Source organism: Aulostomus chinensis, chromosome 3 (genome assembly GCF_037954235.1).
Source record: "Aulostomus chinensis isolate RoL2024-O1b breed Wild chromosome 3, RoL_Achi_v1.0, whole genome shotgun sequence".
Classification (NCBI taxonomy): Eukaryota; Metazoa; Chordata; class Actinopteri; order Syngnathiformes; family Aulostomidae; genus Aulostomus; species Aulostomus chinensis.
Genome location: NC_141322.1, coordinates 30,602,554 through 30,624,582, shown reverse-complemented (window position 1 = coordinate 30,624,582; position 22,029 = coordinate 30,602,554). Strand labels below are relative to the sequence as shown.

The 22,029-nt window shown below is 48.7% G+C and overlaps 1 long non-coding RNA gene across 3 annotated transcripts; it reads right to left on the bottom strand.

Moving 5' to 3' along the window:
- Positions 1 to 11,028: 11,028 nt before the first annotated feature.
- On the bottom strand, positions 11,029 to 13,750 carry LOC147268594 (uncharacterized). 3 transcript variants are annotated; one of them, XR_015112324.1, is made up of 4 exons: positions 13,302 to 13,750; positions 12,998 to 13,080; positions 12,684 to 12,766; positions 11,029 to 12,270 (listed from the first exon to the last, which is right to left on the bottom strand). It is a non-coding gene; the product is annotated as an uncharacterized LOC147268594 (long non-coding RNA). The 3 variants fall into 3 exon arrangements; XR_015112323.1 differs by having other exon boundaries at positions 12,998 to 13,750; XR_015112325.1 differs by lacking the exon at positions 12,998 to 13,080.
- Between the last annotated feature and the right edge of the window lie 8,279 nt (positions 13,751 to 22,029).

Below are 22,029 nucleotides of genomic sequence, written 5' to 3'. Positions count from 1 at the left end.
CACAGGAGAACCTGAGCCCAGCCCGTAAATCTGGCCCCACCAGGCTTTGCCTCCATTTTCATATCAGTTGACAGTGAAATTAGTTGTTGTGAAGCCAGATAAGGCCTCCTCATTACCTCATTACCACCTGTGCAACTGGAACCTTCAGATAACTCTGATTTTATTTCATTAACCCATAAACACGGAGCAGTTTCAAGTTTGACAGCACTTCTCGGCATTTTCTTGATGCCTTTTCTTTCGATGCTCGTCAGTCGAGCTACTCCTGCGTTTGTGATTTGTCTGCGCTACATTAGCATCACACATGAGCAGGATGGCGTGTGTTCCATGCTCCCAGCACATGTCAGGGTCACAGGCGCAGTTCCAGCCTCAGGTTTGATATCAGACATGTGTGGTGTCCTTGCTCGGTGATGTGGGAAGACTTTCAAGAGCGGCCGTTCAGTGGCGTGGCCTTTTTCTGGAGTCGACCCCTCTGACGGCTCACTGGCTCTTGACCCTCAGCCAGCGTACGTCTGAGGTTCCTCACAAAAAATGTACTTACTCTAACCTGTAACTTCTAAATCTGACCACAGCAGATCCAGGTGCAGATCAGGATCAGTTCCCCAGTGTAATCAGTTGCTCCTCAAACTGAGTTCTGTCACTTTACTAAGTTTAATCAAAATCCATCTCAGACTTTCTGAATTGACCTGCTAACAGACGAGCTCATCACGACCTCATGCCTGAGGGTGAGGATTTGGATGTTTTGTTCCTCTTAACGACATCAGTAAAGGAGCACGGGAGGCTTCCTGAAAAACAAAGGTTGCAGAGGCTGCAGAGGTGAAGTATCTCACTGAACAGAACACCTCAAGTCTCATAAACGTTGCACTGTCTCATGGTTTGTGTTTGGCAAAAATCTAAATGGAAATCAAAAATGATGCCACTGCAGCACAAACGTGATGAAGTTCAAACTCTTGTTTCCAACTCTTGTCTCAAGCCCGTCTGCGGCGGTACAAGTACACACACCAATGTGTACTCGGTAGTCGACAGATATCCAGAAGACACGGCAGCTTCCCCACCCACGGCAGCAACACAACAAACGTGATGCTCGGTCTCGGTAAGAACCTTCAGCCTGCCAGCTGCTCCCTCCAGCAGCACAGCTCCGCCTGCACATCCACCTCTTTTACAGTTTTAAATTCCTCATCTGGGAAGTTTCACTGACACGCAAACAGACATAAAAACAACAGCAACAGAAAGCCATGATTATCAAATGTTCCATGGCGTTGCTTCCTCCATTGTTCCCGCAGCTGCAGCCTCTGTGCCTCCACTGATAGCTGCCTGAGATATCGAGAATCTGAAAATGCTGGAAACCGACCCTTAATATCTTCCATGATCATGCGATCAAGTTCCTAAATATCCAAGTAAAACCGAGTGGCTGTTTGTCATGCGTGCTGCTTTTGGGCCTTTTGTTGTCTGTTTGTGTGCTTTTGTTTGTGAAGTTCTTTGGGGGATGGAATGCGAACCGGAAAAGAAATATGGAATCGCCTCATTGGAACGGTCGCGCCAGTAGATCCCCTAGTATGGTTTGATGTCCCTGTTGCTATGCAGATTACTGAAATGAGTCTTAATTCATCACCTCAGTCATGGAGTAACAATGGCTGGAATGTGTCTGCTACCAGTGCATCGACGACAGCGATGCGCGCGCATGCACGCACACACACACACACACACACACACATTATAAACCCTAAATATTCTGGAAATTTTCCACCTCTCTCAGGGTCTCAAGGACACATTTCACGTGTCTCTTGGAGTGTGTCGTCTGATACGTGGCGTTCCAGTAAAGCTTAAAAATAATGACCACCTTTGTTGCGTTTGGTCTCAGCCTCACGTCTCTCTGATTTAACTGTCCATGTTGGGGTCAATGGCACTGATATCAGATCAAGTTGGCGTCCCTCACAAGACCAAACCCTCGTCAATAAAATGCTTTGTGTTTGCCTTCAGGTTTCCGGTGTTCGCTGTTTGTCATTTAAAGTAAAACGAACTGAATTTGAGTTAAAGACAGGATAAAACTGACTTTAGTTATGTCACCAAAAAAAACAAAAAATCGTGCTTCAGGTGTGAAAAGGCAATGTTCAAAAAGGGGAGTAGAAGAAGAGCTTCTCACCAGCAAAGTGCCGTCACATCTGGTCGGACAAGTTGTGCTTCTTCTTTGGTGCCAGTTTGTCTTGGACTTGTTTGGGAATATCCTTCTCGAATGCGATACTTGATGGTGGAACTATTGCGGTGCTACTGTCATCTGCACTTTAGATTCTACTTTTTGGAAACTAAAAGGCACCAAAGAGCCCAAACTGAGCAGGAGAGCAACTCAATCATCTGTGCAGAACTCAGCAGTTTCAGTGGACGGTGTTATAAGCTATGTCCTGTAACCAGAGAGATCCTACGAGTCTTGGCACCGCGATCCGGTATTTCCCCAGTGAACTGGAAGTCTCCCAGTCCAAGGACCAAGTGTGTGTCCAAGACTCAACCACCAACTTCTTCCTTAGATTTCAGAATCCAAAGCAGAACCTTGTTGACTGTGGAAACCCAGTCAGGAACTGATCCAAAGGTGCAAATGTAAAAACCAGCGCCGGGGCTCACTGAGGTGCCGAGGAGTAGGACGCTGGCCTGTGCCTTGGTACACCTTCCAGGAAGCGGAAGGGGGGTGGCTGAAGCCTGATCTGTCACTGAGGTTCGTTGAGACCGGACGAAAGCCTGCTTTGACTGAGCTGAAGGCCAGATTCTTGTCCACCACCAGCTGGAGGAGGAAGTGGGGCTCAGGTCCGCACGCCAAATGCAGGAACGCTTCCCGTCTGGTTGCATGGTCGCATGGTAGACGTGACCCTCATGTCCCGCGCAGCTCATCCAGAGAGGGAACTGTCCTCTCGAAGTAACCACCAGCACCGGCCTGTCATGGGGCACTACCTGATCTCACTGTCGGCCACGGAAGCTCCCGTGGGTGGCGAAGCAGTAGTCGCCACAGGTACGAAGACTCTGACACACCTGTGTGCTCCACAGGTAGCAGGATCACCAACCAGCTGGATCAATGCAACAGCTGGGAGGGCATGCAGGATGGATCCACTGGGACTCAAGGATAAACTGAATGAAATGTAGAGGTCAGAGGTCACTGTTTCATCTCTGAGGGACACAATGCTGTCGCCCAGCCAGACTAGAACACCGGTGTGCTGCCCCGCCGCATTCCGTCAGAGTTCTGTTTCACAGTTGACTTCTGTTGTCAACACCCTTTCAAAACATGGCCAGTAAGACAACGTCTGGTACGAGCGTGAATGACACGCTAATATAACACGCTCATATTTTACAAGCGCCTTCCTGGCTTTGTCACCCGGATGACCTTGTTTTTGGTGTCAAAGAATACAGGACAACCTTCAGCGCCATAAAAACCAGCCCATAAAAGTGTGTTTTTTTTCAGCTCTACAACGTTCTCAGTTCAGAACCGTCGCAGGTTTAACGACGTTCACTCCCATAAAGGACAAACAACAGTTTTCAGGCGGCGTTGGGAAGTTCTAAAGACGCGACGTGATGAAGGTGTTCAAATGCGTCTCTCAGAAAACTGAGTGTGTTCCAGTAAACTGTGCCACAGAGTGTGTTTGTGTGTGAAAGTGCGGGGCAATTAACCTACTGGGAGCAGAGCGATTAAGAAATAAAGAGGGCGAGTGGCTGATAAGATAAGAGTATGAGGCTGGTGTGGGTGAGTCTATTATTACCTCCAGTGGGAGTCAAACCTGAAGGTTAGGGTTCACGTGACTGGGGAGGTCAAACCTGCGACTGTGACGAAAAGAAACCCTGAAAAATGGTTCCCTGCCCTTCCTCTGTTTCTGGGAAGAGAGAGTTACTTCATCCACGAGGTGATTACCAAATCCTATTTACGAGTAATCGGCAGGTTTTATGGTTGCCGAGGTTCTGTTAATTAGTAAAATGATTGGGTCTTAATGGCCGTGTTTACCGCCACTGTGGGTCGAACTTTGTGCTTCTTGTTCTGGTCACATTTTCAATGAAGCTACTGACTCGGCTGGAGCTGAGCTGCAAATCCAGCCGAAATATAACAAGGAGATCCACCTCGGAGACCTAGTCTGGGTCCAGCTCTCGGTGATTAGCAAGCGTGGGGTAGCGGTAGCTCCTGAACTCAGACATGAATTGATTTTGACGATGTTTTGATGTTTGGCTGGAAAAAATCTGATGTGTTTCTCTAAAATTGAGGCATAATCAAAAGAAGCCTCGGTTTCTGACTCCATCCCTCCATCTGTCCCTCCATCCATCCCAGCTGCCAGCCACTGCTCAACAGGTGACTATTATCAGAAGATAATTCAGTCCTGGTGGGTCTCAAAACTGGACCTCCTCGCTGGAACACAGGAGACCGAGGTAGAACCGAACGACAGAGAGAGAATTATCTGTTAGAGCTGTGCTTGTGTGTACTTGTGGATATGTGCTGTTTTTGTGTGTGTGAGATTATATAACATTCCATGTCAGCCCTTGGGCTTAGTGTATCACGTAATAAAACACACACACACACACACACACTCTGAACTGATAATCTCAGCCTAATCAGGACGTATGTTCTGTTACATGTGGAAATGCGATGGGGGGAGCGTAGACTTTTGCACTCTGAATTATCTGTGGTGTTTTGTTGCGTTTTCATCAAAAAAAAGAAGAATCCGATGGCCGACCTCCCAGTTTACCTCCTGAGAACAGCAGGGCTTGAAGGAAAGTTACAGCTGTGAAGAACTCTCACTTCTGCTTCCTCTTGTTGCCATCCTGCACTTCCTGTTGATCTCTGACATGTTGCATAAGTGTCACAAAGGGTTCACCAAAACACAGCAGCTCCGGTTCTTCAGCGGGCCGGCATCCTGCACCGCAAACAAACTCACATTCGAGATGATTAACGCAGCGGCGCCGTGGTGTTTGACACCAGTCAGAGATGTGGGCGGCGCCACCACGGAGCCTCTAACAGGTGCAGGGATTCCAGAGAGACCTCACTTAAGTCGGTTAATCTTAGAAAGGATCTGTCAGTTTTGATGGCAATCAGTTCCATGTTTTCAATATGCTGGCGTTCCCACCTGGCCCAGGTGGACCTGAGTACGGTTCCCTCCGCGTGTTTACACGAGGTCAGAAAAGTGAGTTATTGTTTTAGACTGACTAAAATCTCGTTGTTCAGGTTGACGCGACGAGGAATCAAGCCAGTCTGGCGCGTTCTCGCTTCCATCGCTCCCACACCGGCCTGCTGTTCTGCAGATGTTCAGTGTTTAACCCCGAAGTTGAACAGTCAAGGGAGGTGCAAGCACATCTGGAGGAGACAGACTTCCTATTGTCTCCCAGGCTCATGGCTGATTGTTTCAGCATGTACGGCGGGATCGTGTTTGTCTGGTTGGGCCGCAGTGGAACGATGCCATCTTAGTTTCGACTGGTAACTCAATCAAAGCTCAGGGTTCTTAAAACAGTCAGACTGAGCAGCTTTGACCTCCGTGGGGACTTGGATTGAAAACGGAACCGTGCCTGAGTTCTTCCGTTCGAGGTGGTTCAAACTGCACAGCCGTTCACGCTCACGTGTCCTGCTGGCAAAGAATAACTGGAGGCGAACGCCACAGGACGTGATCACGTGACTCTGAATATCTAAACATGACACTCAAGGTTCCTCTTACGGGTAAAAAGAAACTGGCAAATGTTCTAAACTCCTGATGGGAAAACACGAGCAAGCATGTCAGGAAGGATCAGACTGGCATTTACTTTATTTTTGGAAGGGACGATAAGAGTTGGAGTGCATCTGTCGTGTGTGGCAGTCAGGAACTGAGAGTTTTATCAGAGGAGAAACTACAAGTGTGCAGAGAGACTCCGTATTTGGCAGCAATCCAATCTGAGATGAATCTGTTGTGGCAGGTTGAAGTCACACACACGACACTTTCCGTCCTCTACTAGCATTGTAAAGAATTAGCTAAACACGCTCACACTTTAAAAAACAACAACAACAACATCCTGTGTATCAGCGGTGTTGCATCATAGCCGTGATGATTCCAGAAATTTAAAGTTTGCTGAGCATAACGTCAAGGTTCAGTGAGCAATGTGTCCCATTTAACAGCAAATAAGCCGCAGAACTTCTGGCCTTCCATGCGTGTTAATTCAAGTTATGATGTAGCATGAAATTTTAGAGCATTATGTAATTTGTGTGTGTGTGTGTGTGCTTATATATTCAGTTTTGCTCAGAGCACACACGGACAGCCCGTCTTTAATTGGCTCCTTCTCCCGTTTGATTCCGATTCTCTCGTTCCTCATGTGATTAAAACCTTGCGTCTTCTAATGAGCAAATCAGTTTTATTTCCTTATTTCATGTCTTTAAAAAAAAATTAATTAATTAAATTTCTGCAGCTTCCAATTCCTCGTCACGACCGAGTCGCTGTCTCCTGTGTGAAAATCTAGAAACACCGAGTCTCTTGTGCAGTGGCGGCGCTGTGCGAGCGCCGCTGTCCTCCGAGGTTAAGGTCACGCTGTTGTTGTCGTTTGTGGCTCCGTCGTGCGCTGCTGTGACTCAGGCAGCGCTGCACATGGAGAGAAGGACGAGCGTGTGAGGTGATGCGACTCTGTATCTAAGCCGCCGTGTGATATTTACATTACAGCCATCAGATAAGCTGCCAGACGACCGCTAATCTGATGATTCCTTAAACAGGCTTAAATTGCAGGGGAAAGCAAACATGTAAGGCAGTCATAAACTCTCTCCCCACGATCAACTCTCACCCGCTGAAGGTGAATTAATTACAATATTTGTTCAGGCAACATTTTATGGAATGTTTATCCATCAAACTTCCAACCGTGTCCCTAAAACGTCCTCAGAATGGTGCCGTTGTAACGTCAGCTTTTAACCTCGCAGGGGCAATAAAATCGATTCTTCCATCAGAACTTGAAGGCTCAACGATGTTTTTGATATTAATTTATTAATTTATCCACGACGACAACAGCAACCAAATACATCTGCAGTAAAGTCCTTCGAAAACAAAAAGACAACCCGCAGGTCTGGTGGACATTTGACCCAAATGGAAAGAAATCACCCTGAAGATCAGCTGATTGAGATCAGCTGATTGAGATCAGCTGATTGGGCCGCCTCGCTCCAGCTGGTTATGCAGATAAACGCTGGTGAGACCGATGCAGTCATGAGAGTTGTCATCCAGGTGACAAATAGTTGACAAGTTATCCTGAGAGATCCACGCCTGCCGTCTCCCCCATGACCGAAGACAGAAATGTTTGTTTTCTGCAGAATAAGAATGTTACCCAGGGTGGCGCGGTGGTCAGCACCATCGCCCCCCAGCAAGAAGTCGAGTCAAGTCGATTTTATTTATATAATCTCATGACATTTTACAGGTAGAGCAGGTCCAGTACCACACTCCCTCAATGAATCTACACCCAACAATTCTCCATCAGCAAGCACATCCTGCAACAGCGGGGACGAAAACCTTCCTTTTAACAGGCAGGAACGTCGAGCAGATCCAGGATCAGTGGGAAGTTTGTGGGTGGAGCCCCGGCTGGACCACGGGGTCTTTCTGGGTGAGTCTGCATGTTCTCCCTGTTCCTGCTGGGTTCTCTCTGGTACTCCAGCTTCCTCCACAGTCCAAAGACATCAATTTGGGGACGAGGCTGATTGATACTCTAAACTGACCGTAGGTGTGACTGTGAGAGTGAATGGTTGTTCGTCTCTCTACGTTGGCCCTGCGATGGACTGGCGACCTGTCCAGGGTGAACCCCGCCTGGACCAGTTTGAGAACCCTGCGTCTCCTCCAAGACGAGGGTGTCCTGAGATGACCCGTCTTATCGATATTAAAACATGGCTAACCAAAGGTTGATGGCTATAAAAAGCAGGCGCCTTATCAGCGACAGGCTCTGTGTTGGTCATGTGGTTGGTTTCTATGAGGAGGTTTCGTTTCTGAATTTGCAACAGCGGCGCCTGTGAAATCCTGACAGTGAGCGTTCCCACCGTCTGACGACGGTTGATAAACCACGTCGCGTCTTGATAATCAATGCCAGGAAAAGACAGAAAATCGCATTTTAGGTTTTTAAAAAAAAACCTGCAGCGTTTGTCTCTATCGCAGAAACCGAGTTATCGGCTCCTTAATTGGTAGTGTGTGTGTGTGTGTGTGTGTGTGTGTGTACTTGTCGTTCACTTCCTCAGACATGTCAAATGGCTAACTCGACCTCTTAAAGGGCCAGTAACACAGGATGTTTGTGACAGCAAAATGATCAGAAATAAGATGTGAAAGTGTTGTTCAAATATTTGACAGTTCTACACTTGTGAAATTATACAAAATACATTCAAACCCAACAACAACCGTTCGTGTCCCATGAGTGCTTATTAAAGAGCAAAGAGGCAGAGGGAGGAGCTGGGAAGGGGGTGGGTTTTCTGGAGCGAGCTGCTGAGGCTCAGCTGAGTGTTTGGCTCGTAGCTACGAATATCCACGAAAACTTCGGTTTGATGATGTCAGGCTAGTCTGAGCTTGCTAGCAGCCAATTCCATCTCCACTATCTGCATCCTCACCAGCAAACTCTGAGCTAGTAAGCTAGTGGCAACCTTCTTAAAGATCTCTAAGTGATAGGAACACACAAAGTTTGCATCCTGGCCTTCGCACCACCCACAACGATTATGATTGGTTACAGAAATACAACACCGACTCGAGTGTTTGTCTGAGGACGTGTGCAGCCGCTCCTCTCGCATGCCGGAGGAACATCTGGCTACGTCAGACGACTTTGATGCTATTTTCATCAGTGGTTGCCAGGCTGGGTGTCCCGTCACCCGCAGGGCGTTACAAAATGAATCCATGTTTGAGGACACAGGTGGTAAACCGTTAATACAGCGCTGTCTTGAGCACGCCGACGAGTCCGAGTTGTTCCCAGGATCAGAGGTTAATGCGATCACAACTCCCCCATCAGAGCACACCAGCGAGCTTAGAGACTTAAAGAGAGACGATCGCCCTCAGAGGGTCGGACATTCTCACATTCTGAGAAAACACACCCAAACAAAATGATGCAATAAATGCCAGCGCAGGTCTTGTGTGTATTTCTCTGAGGGTGCAAATGTCAGAATGTCCGCAGCTCACTTTCCATGACAGCCGCTTTCTAGCATCGCTTCGAGGAATGTGTGGACGGAAAATAATGCAGCGCTGGAATTGCACCCCACGGCATGACAGCATTTCCAGCTAGATTTGTCTCTGGCACCATGCGGAGAGCACGACAGGCATGCAGCATGCAGTGACACACAGCGGGGGGGTGGCAGGTGGAGAGGAAGGGGGCCAGATTTATGGGGAATGAGGCTCCAGCTCTCCTTCACCCTCCTGCTCCTCCTGTCAGAAGCTTTTAACACCTCCAACCACCAAATTCACGGCATGCGTGTGCGCGCACACACACACACACACCAGTAACATGCGGCTGGCAGCACAATAACTGAATCTACTTGTACCCCTTAAAGGCTAAAAGTGGACTTTGACACCATTCACACCAACAGCCCAATCATTTCAAATAAACTGGATTAAACTCGTCTTCCTTCCTTCCCACTTCCTGTTTCGCGCTCAGCTGATGCCTGTGAGTAAATCATGTAGTCGTGCAGCCTTTCAGGCGCTCCAAACCTTATCGGACTGAGCAGATAATAAGGTGGTGAAACAAGTCATTTCTCTTTAACGGCTGCTTCTTCAACGATGTTTTACTGAGTGCATCGCATGACTGAAGGGGGAGGGGCCTAAAAACTGAAGAAAGCATTTTCATTGGATGCAGAATGACCACGGAATGCAGGACGAGTCAAACGTAGTTTTTCCGCCAGCATTTCTCCGGCATCCATCAAGTAGTAAACAGACAATTAACTCAACAAGGACTTTTCTTTTCGTGGGACCTTCAGAAGTAGTGAGGTAGAGTTCACTTCTACCACGGGAAGCGAGGCTTGGCGTCTCTGAGGGTCGGTGGCGTGCCCGACCTCGGCCTCGTCCCTCTGTTGATCTGCTTGCTCAAATTCTTGAGAGCAGAGGTGAAGTTTGTCGTTGGTCAACGTTTGAAACGATATGAAACCGTTTCTCACCACCGAAGTCTCAAACATTGACTTGAGATAAGACGGCGGTCGCTCTGGTTCTGGATCGTCGAGATTATCGGCCGGCGCCGATACCGGCGCTTTGAAGGGGCTCCATGTTTCACCGAGCTGGACAGTGTGTTTCAGACTGAGATGACGACGGGAACTGTGATTGTCTTTGAGTCGATCGCATGAAAAAAACCAAAACACCAAAGACAAAGAGTGGAAAATGTCGTTAGCAACGTGTGTAAACTGCAGATTTAGAAGAAAGTAGTGATTTATTGTGTTGTGGGAAGTTGTTACGACTCTGAGAGTGGATTCCTTCGTGCAAATGTAAAAACTGTTGCTGCATTTGAGGGAAATTATTTACGTTTGTGGGACTATCAGGTTCAAACCTGCAGATTTATGCTTCACCTGCGGTTTAGTCCATCTGCTGGCTTCACAGTCCAGCGCTAATCTGGTTCATCTTCTTCAGCTGCTCAGAGCTGAGCAGGAGCTCATGTAGGCGTTTATCAGGAGGTTTTTTTTACGTCAGATGGAAATTCCCTTCGCTCACGGTGGCATTTTTGTCTTTAACATCAAGGCATCCTTGAGATGCTGATGAGACTGTGGAGGAGGAGTTGACGACTCAGCTCTTTCTGGCTCAGATATTCAGGAAAGGAGGTCCGGCCTCTCTTCTCCTCCGCATACTTCACATTACTGCTCATTTTACTCCCTCCTCAGCATCCGCCACTCCCCCGGTCCCCTCTGGCTGCTGGCTCTGGGTCAGGCCAAAAAAATCAAACAGACCCAGGCAAAAGTCATCATACAGGCACAAGACGGAGAGTGTAATATGCCAGGCGTGAGTCCCGATAGCTGAAAGAAGAGGAGTGGCTAACAAGGAGCTGGCGGACACTCACACGTGTCGCTTAATAACAAGAGCTTTGTGGAGGAAGTTGGCCAGAGGACAGTTAATAATAATAATAATAATACATTTTATTTATAAGGCGCCTTTCAAGGCACTCAAGGTCGCCGTACAACAGTTTAAAATAGATAAATAAATAAAATAAAACATGCACGATTTAAAAGAACAACAACAGAAGTCCCTAGGAGAGCACAGGAGAGGGCATTCAGCCATACGCCTGTCAAAAAAGGTGAGTTTTGAGATGATTTTTGAAGGTGTCAATGGAGTCAATGTTTCTGATGTCAGGAGGGAGGGAGTTCCAGAGGCGAGGGGCAGAGCAACTGAAGGCTCTAGCCCCCATGGAGGTCAGACGGAAGGAGGGGACATTGAGGCTGATGGAGGAGGAAGACCTGAGAGACCGGGTGGGAATGTTGGTGTGGAGAAGGTCTGACAGGTATGAAGGCGCGAGGTTATGGATGGTTGCTCAGAACATGAAGAAGTAGAGCTGGCAGCGTGGAAGCGAACCACCACTGCGGTCTTTAATCATTCCAAACAAGGGCAGAGGATCTTTTTGTAGTTTAATTCATGTACCATCATGTAAGAAAATGAAAGCTACCGGATGCTCATTCACGGTAGAGCCGAGCGCAAGCAGCTGGAGCATTCAGTTGAAGCAGCTCGCTCGCACTTCTCACAGTGGCGGCGCACCACAAGTGTTGTGGTTGGAGTGTGTTTGTGTAAACTAACGGCTGTAGAAAGAAGACGCGGGATGACCGGGAGAGTTTTGTTGTTTTTAGACGACTAGATTCATTAGCTTTAAGTTAAATCTACATGGCACTTTGTTTCTTTCTTTCTTATTTCACTCAATTAATCAATCAATCAATCAATCAATCAATCTTTATGTGGCACCAAATCACAACAAAAGCCCTCTCAAGTCACTTTACACAGAGCAGGTCTAGAACCTTCCTCTTACACTCAGATGAAAGAGACCCAACGTTCCCACGTGAGCGAGCACTCGGTGATGACGAGAAAAAAAACTCCCTTTTAACAGGAAGAAACCTCAGGCAGAACCGGGCTCAGAGTGGGCGGCCATCTGCCTCGACCGGTCGGGCTTGAGCGGGAGAAGGAGAGACATGGGGGTGGGGGAGGAGAGAGGGGAGAGAGACACATGGCCAGGGCGAGCGAGTAGTTGGTCCAGGACAGGAAGCGATCAACCCAGCGTCTACGGCGAGAGAGCACAGACGCCTCCAGGAAGAAGTTCAGGTTGATGGATGATTGACACAGGAGGACGCTGTGGATAAAGATGGACGAGTGCTCGTGGGAACGCACCCTAAGAGACAGGTTGAAGGTTTTGGTGAGGTCATCATTGAATGAAGTTCTGTATTGTCAATTTGATAAAAGTGGTCTAAATAAACGTCTGGTTTGACAGCAGGTTCTATGTTTACTGAGTTTACAGGTAAATTAGAAACTGTGGAGGGACGGAGCTGATTAATTTGAGCCCTAACAGCTGATATGCTGTCATCAAGGAAGCTCATGGAGTCGTCACCGCTGAGAGCTGAAGACAGGACTGTTCCTTTGGCTCGCGTGCCCAAAAGAAACCTGGGACTGTTTTTACTTTCCTCTGGCGGTGATGAATAACAGGCGGCTCTGGCGTTACTGAGGGCCTTCTTATACGATGTAAGACTTTTCTGCCAGGTTAAACGCGTGCTTGATGGAGCGCCGTATTCTTTCTAGGTTTCGTACCTCTTGCTTTAGTTGCCTGGTGTTGGAAGTCTAATTCTTCTGTTGTAGTGAGACATGGTATTGAGTTCAGGCGGAGTTCCTTCCTGAAATTTAGAGACAACCTCATCATCACACCTCGTAAAGACATGTCCGACGAGTGGCGCGTAGTCCAGGAGCAGAAATTCAACAGTTATGAAATCGAGGTCTGATAGAAGAGGATTGTGAGAAAAGAACTGTTAAATTCTCAATTTCAATCCCATAAGTCAGTACAATTGTGATGACTTGAAGGGCAATAAAAAAACAACTTTTGGGTAAAGTATCAAAGTATCACTCACACGTTGACTTCCATGTTAAAAACCGGGCCAGTTTGGGGCGGATTTGTTCAGGATCTGTTCCCAGCTGAATCGTCTAGTTATGTCTGATGGCGTTGGGACAGATCAGTTTTGGATGATTTCAGTCGGACCAGCGAACTCAGACCATGCAGACAAGTTGGAAACTTCACATTTGACAAATTTGTTGACTTGAAACTTGAATCCAAGATGACCACAACATTACTTTTTTTCTTTAGGGAGTAACACTCTTTTTCCAGTTTGTTTTTTTTTTAATTAGAAAGTAACGACTAACGACATCATCACATACCTGCAGTCCTTTCTGGCAACACTCGAGAAACTACACTGGATCAAGTCCCAGCTCTGAACGATGGCGTTTTTATGCGCGACGCACCAGTGGCGCCGTCCGCTGCCTGGCTTCAAAGAGGTCATGACACCGGCGCTCCCGCCCCCTTCAGCAACTCATGACTGAAACTGTGGGGCTTCAGCTGCCAAGTTAAATTAAGAAATAAACCCTTAATCGCCTGTTTCCCACCTGACTGTGGCATATTTGCAGTGTGGTGCAAAAACAAACAGAAGTGTTGAATGAAGAAGTTAGAGAGGAGGAGGAGAAGTGGGAGAATAAGGATGCAGGGGGGGTGAAGAGCAGGCAAGCATGACTGTAACAGCAGGGACAGAAACCTGGTGAAGGCGGGCGTTAAAGGGGAGGTTGGTCAGAGTTTGACATGCAGGAAGAAACTGTCAGTATGCAGAAATGAGGAAGTGAGGAGGAGATGGGGGAGCGGGGGGGGGGGCAGGAAGACCGTTAGAGGGAAGGTCGGTGGAGATGGGAGGGGCAGAGCTGATAAATCAGTTTGATCAGTAATCTGGATTAATTAGAGCTCCTGTAGTCCGCCGCCGCACGCCCTTCCTCCCCTGAGAGTCCAACATGGCAGCGCCTGCTATGAGTTAAAGCTCATCCGCAAAGAAACGCCTCCCTCTGGTCATCTGGAACTGGTTTGGTCTCCTTCCCAGTCCGGCACTCAACAGACCACTGGCCACCGTGAAGTTTGTCCAGAGTTTTAAGAGTGTAGTGGCACCAGAGCGGCATAAATGGTCCCGGCATCTCAAACAGATGCGCGCGCTCCTTGACAGCTGCCTGTCTGGTTCAGTTCTGGCGCGAATGGCACCAACTTGGTCCGTAGTCTTGGGCCAAGTATCCATGGCCAGCGAGGTGAGTGGCACCAGACGGGCTCAGGCAGCCAGGGAACAATGATAAACTTATTTTCCCATTTTCTGCGTTCTTGTGTCAAAAAGAGGTGGAAAAAAAAAGTCTTAGTGAGCTCACGAGGATGAGCCCGTGGGTTCAGCTCCGGTTCTTATTCCTTCTGCAGCAGTCGTGATGAAATGAACAAAAAGTCTTGTCTGTGTGTGTTTTTTATTCATATATCTGAACGTGTCTCGTGGTCAAGAAAGGCGAGAGGCCTGAGTTGAGAGAAAAAGAGGAGAGGAGCAGTCGAGTGAAATGACCCAACAACCAGGAGGTGAAGGGAGCCTTGATAAACACATTCCAGAGGGAGAGAAGGAGGACCAGAGAGTGAGATCTGAGACTGGCAGGGTAGGGAAGTAGAAACAACATCAGCCAAGACAGAAAACTAACGTGGAAATGTTTTACAAGGAGAGGAGAGGAGTGTCTCCAGACAAAACAGGAGAGAACTAAATTAGAAGTTATGTCGAATGTTCTATGGGGAGACTAACGAAGAGTGACAGAGGTGGAAAAAGGCATTTGTGTGGGTTAGACAGAGCTTATCCCTTCAATCGCGGGAAAAGGAGACTTGAGGTCTGTTTCTAAGGAGAAAAGAGTAAGTGACTTAGAGTGTTTAATGACCAAATAGCAGAGCCGCAGCTCAGTCGACCACATAATGCCTTGTTAAGGAGACGCTGATTGGCCTGCCAGCTCAATCCCCCTCCAAGCCGCTGCAATAATTATGTCTTTTGTTGAGTAAGGAGAGAGGAATGGTTCCGATCAGCAATGAAAATACGACAAACACAACAAACATCAGCTCACAAATGATGCGTCCTCACAAATCTTTGTTTTAATCGAACCCTAACCCTAAAGCCTGGTTAGAGTCACTGCACGCCAGCGATGCCGAGCGAGCACATTGGGTCAGACATGTTGGCAACAACTATACAAGATGATTGATAGTCTCATATCTGCGTCATCATCACATATCTAACCAGGGCGGCAGCGTAAGGAAGCAAAACGCGTGTTCTTCAGTCCCGCGTTGTCACGTGACGGCTGGTCATGGTTGTCAAAAAACACAAACACGCAACATTGAGTCCCGTCACAGCAGCTGAACACGTCAATTACGTTCAAGCGCCGCAGAAACAATGGTAGAACAAAGTCAGATGAATCCAACAGTCCAGCAGGTGAAGGGTTAAGCGTCCGAACGGTTCTTGGAACATTCAGGAGTTGAAGCACCAGCCCAGATCCGTCTGGCGGGCTGAAGCCGGTGAACAGGGACTTCCTGTGTTTGGTCTGATCAGTTATTCTATCGCTCTGGCAGGAAATGAGAGTTTGACTGTAGTGAAACCAGCGTGTCACACACCTCTCAAGATGGTGACAGAAGCACTCAGCGCACGTTGAGGAAATGAGGAGTGAGAGAGTAACAGACCGGGGGGGGGGGGGGGGGGGTACACGGTGTCTCCCAGAATGCTCTGCAAAACATAGCTTCTGCCATCGAAACAGTTCGACTTTCTGTCTCACCATCTGCAGCAGTGATTATTTCCATGGCAACATCATGGAGGGTTGCATGGTAACAGTCCTAAGCCTGACAGCCTGATCGGCAGCGTCATGCCTCTCCCGTCCGTCTTTTATCACTTTCACTGTGTGCTGAGAGAATGTTGATGCAGGGGATTTGCGTCGCCTCCTACATCTGGCGTCCTCTTTGTGACAGCGCGGCCGCATTCACACGGTGTAAGTTGACGCGCTGCTTCCTCTGGAACCGATGAAGCAGACCTCCAGAGTTGAGCCTCGCTGCCCGGCTCTGATCGATCAAACTCGTTTATTATCTTGGTTCTCACAGAAATCAGCGTCTCGACCGTTGTTCTCTCACCTGAGAGTCTTAGACTGTGGGATCCCTTCCACGTCCATCAGGTGGATGCCAGACCCTGTTCTCTCCTGTTTTTGACTCCAGCATGCAGAAAGAGCAGTACCTGGCTGGTTCTTTGGCTTTTTGGGTGAGGTGTTGTTTTAGAGCGGAAGCTCAAGAAAAAACAACAACACAACAAATGTCTGGACTGAAATCCAAGCCTAAATTAGTGAGCAAACATTTTCCCACGAGTCGGTGGAGAACAGAAATGCAGAGGAGCATCAATATTGGACTGAAGTGTTGGCAAACGCTGCAACTCCTAAAACTTATTATGATATCAATAAGAAACCATCACAATGAGATGTTTTTTGAAATCGTGCAGCCCCTGTTGGGAGATACTTCTTTGCTTTCCAAGGAGAGATACCTGAAGCTCAGGAAGTCTACAGGGTCTGAAGAGATCCGCCTACCACGCAGCTGGGAACCCCTGGATGCTGCAGGCTGAGATGCTGCACCAGGAGCAGGCAGCGGCACAGCAGACCGACAGTCGGACTCAGCGCTCTCGTTGCAGTCGGACAGACAAGAGAGTCTTTGTTGCTCTCCAACAGGTGGTCCGCTGGGGGGGTCAACAGGGTTGCTGGTTGATGACCCCACTTATCAGCAGCTCACAACGGTGTCCATTTACCCCCCCCCCCCCCCCATTAACGACGGTCACCTCCGGAGGAGTAAACACCCTCACATGACCTCAGTGACCTGCAGGACCCTGGGGGGCGGTTCTCCTTGCAGGCCAGCGTGGATGTCCGCGCTGTCGTCAGTTCCCTTGACCAAAACGAATGAGACTGGGACGCTTTAGCAGCGTTGAGGGGAAGCAGAAAGTTCACGCCGCACCGCAGAGGAACTCCAACACGTAACTTCCACATCATAAATGAGCTTTGTTCCTCCATGGCGTGATGACGCTCACTGGCCTCCACAATCTCTCCGCTGACTTGGAGCGTCAAACTGAACAACGCAACAATGCAAACTGTAGCGGACACATGAACGGTCTGGCTGGTCGCCGTGGTGATGTGTGCACCTGTCTTGCGGTGTCAGTCTCTCCTGAAGCTGCATCATGCGTCCATACGACCGGGGAGAAGCCGTTACTTTAATGGGATGTTGGTGTCAAGTGACCTGCTGTCTGCAGCAGACCGTCACCTCCAGCCGTCACGTGACATCTGTGAACCGGGGAGGAATGAGGGCCACTCTGTGTCGACCACGCCAGCGATGAGCGGCGCTGTCATGTGACCCCAGATGTGCTTGCTGCTGTTGAGTCAACTGACACTGAGCGACTGATAGAAGCTCTTTGTCATGAAGGAGGCAGCACGTCTTACGCCGCCATCTCGATTAACGTGTATCTACGAGTCACTGCTCTGGTTTCTGATTGATTTATTTCTGTGGCGGTGCCGCAGCAGGACATGACCGCCATCCCGTTGGACTCACACTGCAACCACGCCATCTGTGGGCTGGGTGATCGCCGCATGTGACACTTGAGCCGTCTCAAAGGTGAGTGACGGGCAGCAGTGAGGCCCCTGACACTCGGAGCACAGTCCTCCGCTCTACTCGTTCGTGTCAGAGCAACGTTCCCTCTCACCTGCTGCTCTCCATCCGTAACTCACCTGCTCACCCGAAGAAGCCTAAATAGGGAGGGAGCTGTGATGGGAGCCGCTGTTCTGACCTGAATCACCAGCTGTGTGGAATATTAAAGATCAGCATGCGTCACTGTGTTTCTTTTTTTTTTTTTTGGCGGTAAAGATCTGATAATATCCGGTTTTATGGCCCGACGCTGGAGTGGAGACCCGGGCTGAGCAATGAGCCGGTGCTGGAGCAGGACTGAGCTGCATCCAGGGTGAAGGCTCCCACCTTCAAGTCAGCGGTGCACCTCGACATTTTGAGATCATCACTCTTTGAGCCATCGCCGGGAATGCGTTGCCCTCTGCTGTGACAAATAAAGCAAACAGCACTCGTCTAATTATTCCACTGTTCTCCGGCCGGGAGCCGAGCTCGGCACTCTGCCTGTAAGGCCGGTGTTTACGAGGAAGTGGTGCGTTTATTTCAGTTTAATCCCCCTCGCTGGCCAGCCGGGGCAGTCAGATGACAAGCGCTAATCTCTGGACAGCCTTCCTGACTGACTGCCCGTTTGCTAATATGGGATTAAAACCGAGCACGCCTCCATCACGTAGCAGGCTCTCGGGCCTGCGGGTGTGGCGAGAGGATGCCATGACGCAGGTTGAACCCGGGCAACAGATGATGAGCGCCGTCACCTCTTCTTTAAAACCTTCTCTTGTTACGCTTCCCGGATTTATTCTCTCTGAGCCCCAGTTCTCTGCACGGCTCCGTAATCCTCATTGTCTAATAATTATCTAACACTTTGGAACGTACCAACTCAGGGACGGACGGCGGTGGTGAGAGGAGGCCACTACGATTAGATCTCATTGGTTCGTTTGATCAGCGATGTGCTTCGGCCATCTTGAGCTCATGGTGAGGTCGTTTCCCTCCTGCAGGAAGGAGGAGCCGCCGGGGCTTCTGGCTCGGGTAGCCAACGAAAACACAATCACACAGGATTAAATGTGATTTTTTAAAATTTAAAAACGCTGTGATCTGCTTGTTAACGCTGACAGCGTATCGTATACGAACCATCATAATACCTCAGCCCAACACGCCGCTGCACCACAGTTAATACTTGACGTGAAGCAAGCAAGACTTCCTGTCTCTCACTCTGCTGTCGACGTGTTTGTCACCAGGAGAGATTTCTACTTCCTCCTGTTTGGGTTTCAGCCTTCTCGTCTTTTCTCTCTGCCTCCTACGAGCTGTCTGTCCAGCTCTCTCTCTCTCGCCGATGGTACGACACAAAAACAAAAGAATGATTGTGACTGCGAGAAGAAAATGCAGTTTGCGTTTCGGCGCAGCTCTAAAATCAGAAAACTAAGAATTGACCCGCCTGTAGGAGCAAAATATCTCTTAGTGAAACATGAATGATCATCGTTGATGATATGGTTGTCTTTCAGGAAGTCTGCCATCGAGATGCTTGTCTCCTTTCCTGTCACGTGACACCCCCCCCCCCCTCCATCCAACGACAGTCACAACAGATGTGAGCACGCAGGCGGTGGCGCATGCTGCAGCATGAACGCTGGCCGCCTGAGTCGACGGCAGGGTGTGTCATCCTGATTGGCAGGTACACACAACACGTCCGGTTGTTCGGTCTGAATGGATGAGAGGAGAACCACACACAGCCGCAGCGACACAGGAGTTGAGGACACTTAAAAGCTGTATTTTGCCTCTCAAGTTGTGAAAAGTACTCCCAAGTACTCCCAAGTAGGCACCCTGAGCTTGCAAAGACTCCTGATGGTTAACCAAACCAAATCTGTCATTTATGAACGGTGACAAAAACAACGTTACTTTTTCAACAGCAATGAGGCGTTTTTGTTACCGGGGGTAACGATGCAGACCCACAAGTCCAGTGTTCGGAGGGTAGCTGGATGCTAAACCCACTCTGAAGTAGCCTTCTGAGGCGAGTCACCCAACTGAAACATGTCGACTGATTGCGAGACTCGCGTAGAACATCTCCGGACCTACAGGTAGAACGTTCTAGGAGGAGTTTTGAAAGAAGCAGGAGTCTCCTATCGTGTGAGCACCAAAACATTGAAATTAACGCTGCTCGTCCGTGGAGCAAAACTGACAACCCCTTTATCGGCTCCATCAACAGAAACTCTTTACTGAGTGTGAAAGGTCAGCAGGTTCGTGGTCACACAGCTGAGTGTAAATGTCCCCGCCCACTGAGCGGCTGAGGAACGCCGCTGTCCAGTGGGAGAACGGGTTACAGAGGAGCCTCCAGGTGTCAGTGAGCAGCTCTCAGCCTGAAAGACACTTTTTTTCTCTCGCTTCCTCTTCTTATTCGTTTACCAGAATATATCATATATTTCATGTCATGAAATGTCTCGGCAGTGAAGCTGAAACGAGTCTTCGCCGCTTCAACCCCAGAGAGCTGGTGGCGCTGGTTAGCTTTGGCAACAGAGGGCCATCAGAGGGTGAAGGGTGACGTGGCACAGAGGCTGGACGCTCTGATCAACCGGCCCACGGCCAAAGATCCCCGACTTACAGGTGGCGAGTTTTCACCCCGGAACGCCTCCCACCTCACGGGGTTTTTTTTAGCAAAAAGATTGTATGTTGCAGTGCAGGAGCTGAGCGTGCTCCAAAAAATATAAACAACAACAACAACAACAACCCAGACATGTGGACTATTAGTGACCAAATAAAGTGGTGAACTTATCACCAACCAAAAGCTGGTGACCAGAGGTTAACGGGAGAAGGGAAACTGAGTTTGGGCTCATTCTTTTTTATGTGGCGTGCGAACAACAAGCACCAGTGGACAGAACGATGACGGCTGAGCCGTGGAGACGGTGAACTGGAGGCCAAGGGTTGTTTGTGTCTCCGTATCCTGGAGATTTGAAACGTTGGATGGAAAGAAAAAACACACACAGCGAAGGTCGAGTCTTCTGTTCTTCGACGTTTACAGATGAAAAATATCAATCAAGGCAGGCGACTGTCGGTGCCGTGAACTTGATTTCCTCTGCATTTGTGGTGAACGTTCAAACATCCATGGATTCATCAGAGGTCTACCTTTTATACGGTTAGGGGAAAAATGCGGAGGAAAAAAGATTCACGTGAAAACAAGTGAGAGGTGAGAATGTCCACCCTGGATCTAAGCGCTGATTGAGACGACGCGCTGCTTCCTCTCTGCTCTTTTTTGCCTCTTCCTCTTCTGTTACGTGCTGTTTTCAGCCATTTTAGCGCCTCTCCTGCAGCTCATTTCAGCTCCCTCTGTCGCGCGGCGCGGGACATTTGAGCTCTCAGCTACTTCCTGCTGCTCTCACCTCTCTGAGGTCTTACCCTGTTCGGCTCTACTCGTCTTTCAGTTGGTTTCAGACTTGGCTTTTAAGTGTCTGTCCTGCATTTCGGCGGACTTTTTTTTTTTTTTTTCCAAGCTTTGCTTAAAATGGCAGCAGATCAGTTCAGCTCAGATGAGGAGGGAAGAACTTCAGAAATCCCATGAGACTGAATATTAATAAACAGCAATGAATAGAACAGTAAAATCACAACATAGCCTTTACACACGTGACTGTGCACTACACATCCATACATGTGTACATCTCTACAGTCTATATCTATCGATAGACACATGTGCAGTCTATATATTTTATTTCTTTTACTCTTTACAGATGTAGATGTTCTAGTGTTCTAATGTTGTGTTCCATCATATCTGGTTAGAACAACAACAACCTTCAACTCCCATTGAGAGTCAGAGATGCTGCACGTGCTCCTTCGTTTCCCGCGACGTGTGCACGCCCGCGCTGGCCGGTTGGGCGCGTGCACGGCGGCGGCAGGCGGGAGCGCGCCTGAGGAGCCGAGCGTGTGCGCGTTCAGATAGGAGCAAGCCAACCCATGAAATGGGTGGTGAAGGCGGGGTGGGGGTGTGGAGAGGGGGTGGGGGGCTGCCACTTTAATGCTCCTTAATGCTGCGTTCAGGAACGGCTCATACATTCTATGTCTTGGATTGGAAAAAAAATAAAGAAAAATACTTTATTTGTTTTTAGGATTTTTATGGATTATCTATTTCTCTGCTATGAATTTAAATTGTATTATCCATTTTATAAAAAAATTAACTTGAAAAAAGAATGAGCAGCAGCGGCGGCGGGTGCAGGTGATGCTGTAGGTGATGCTGCTGTGGCTTCACGCCAGCGTGTGGCGACCCGTTACACCCGTTTATACGTGCAGAAAAAAGGAAAAGAAAAAGCAAAGTCTTACTCCGGAGTCAGAACATTCAAATAGAACCAACGGAAGCGAGAATGTTCTTCTACTCGTCATCCAGCGCTTCAGAGTCCTGAAATGTCCGAGGTTGTGCGCGGGCCGTGAAGCAGCGCGGCTCTCCTGTTGCTC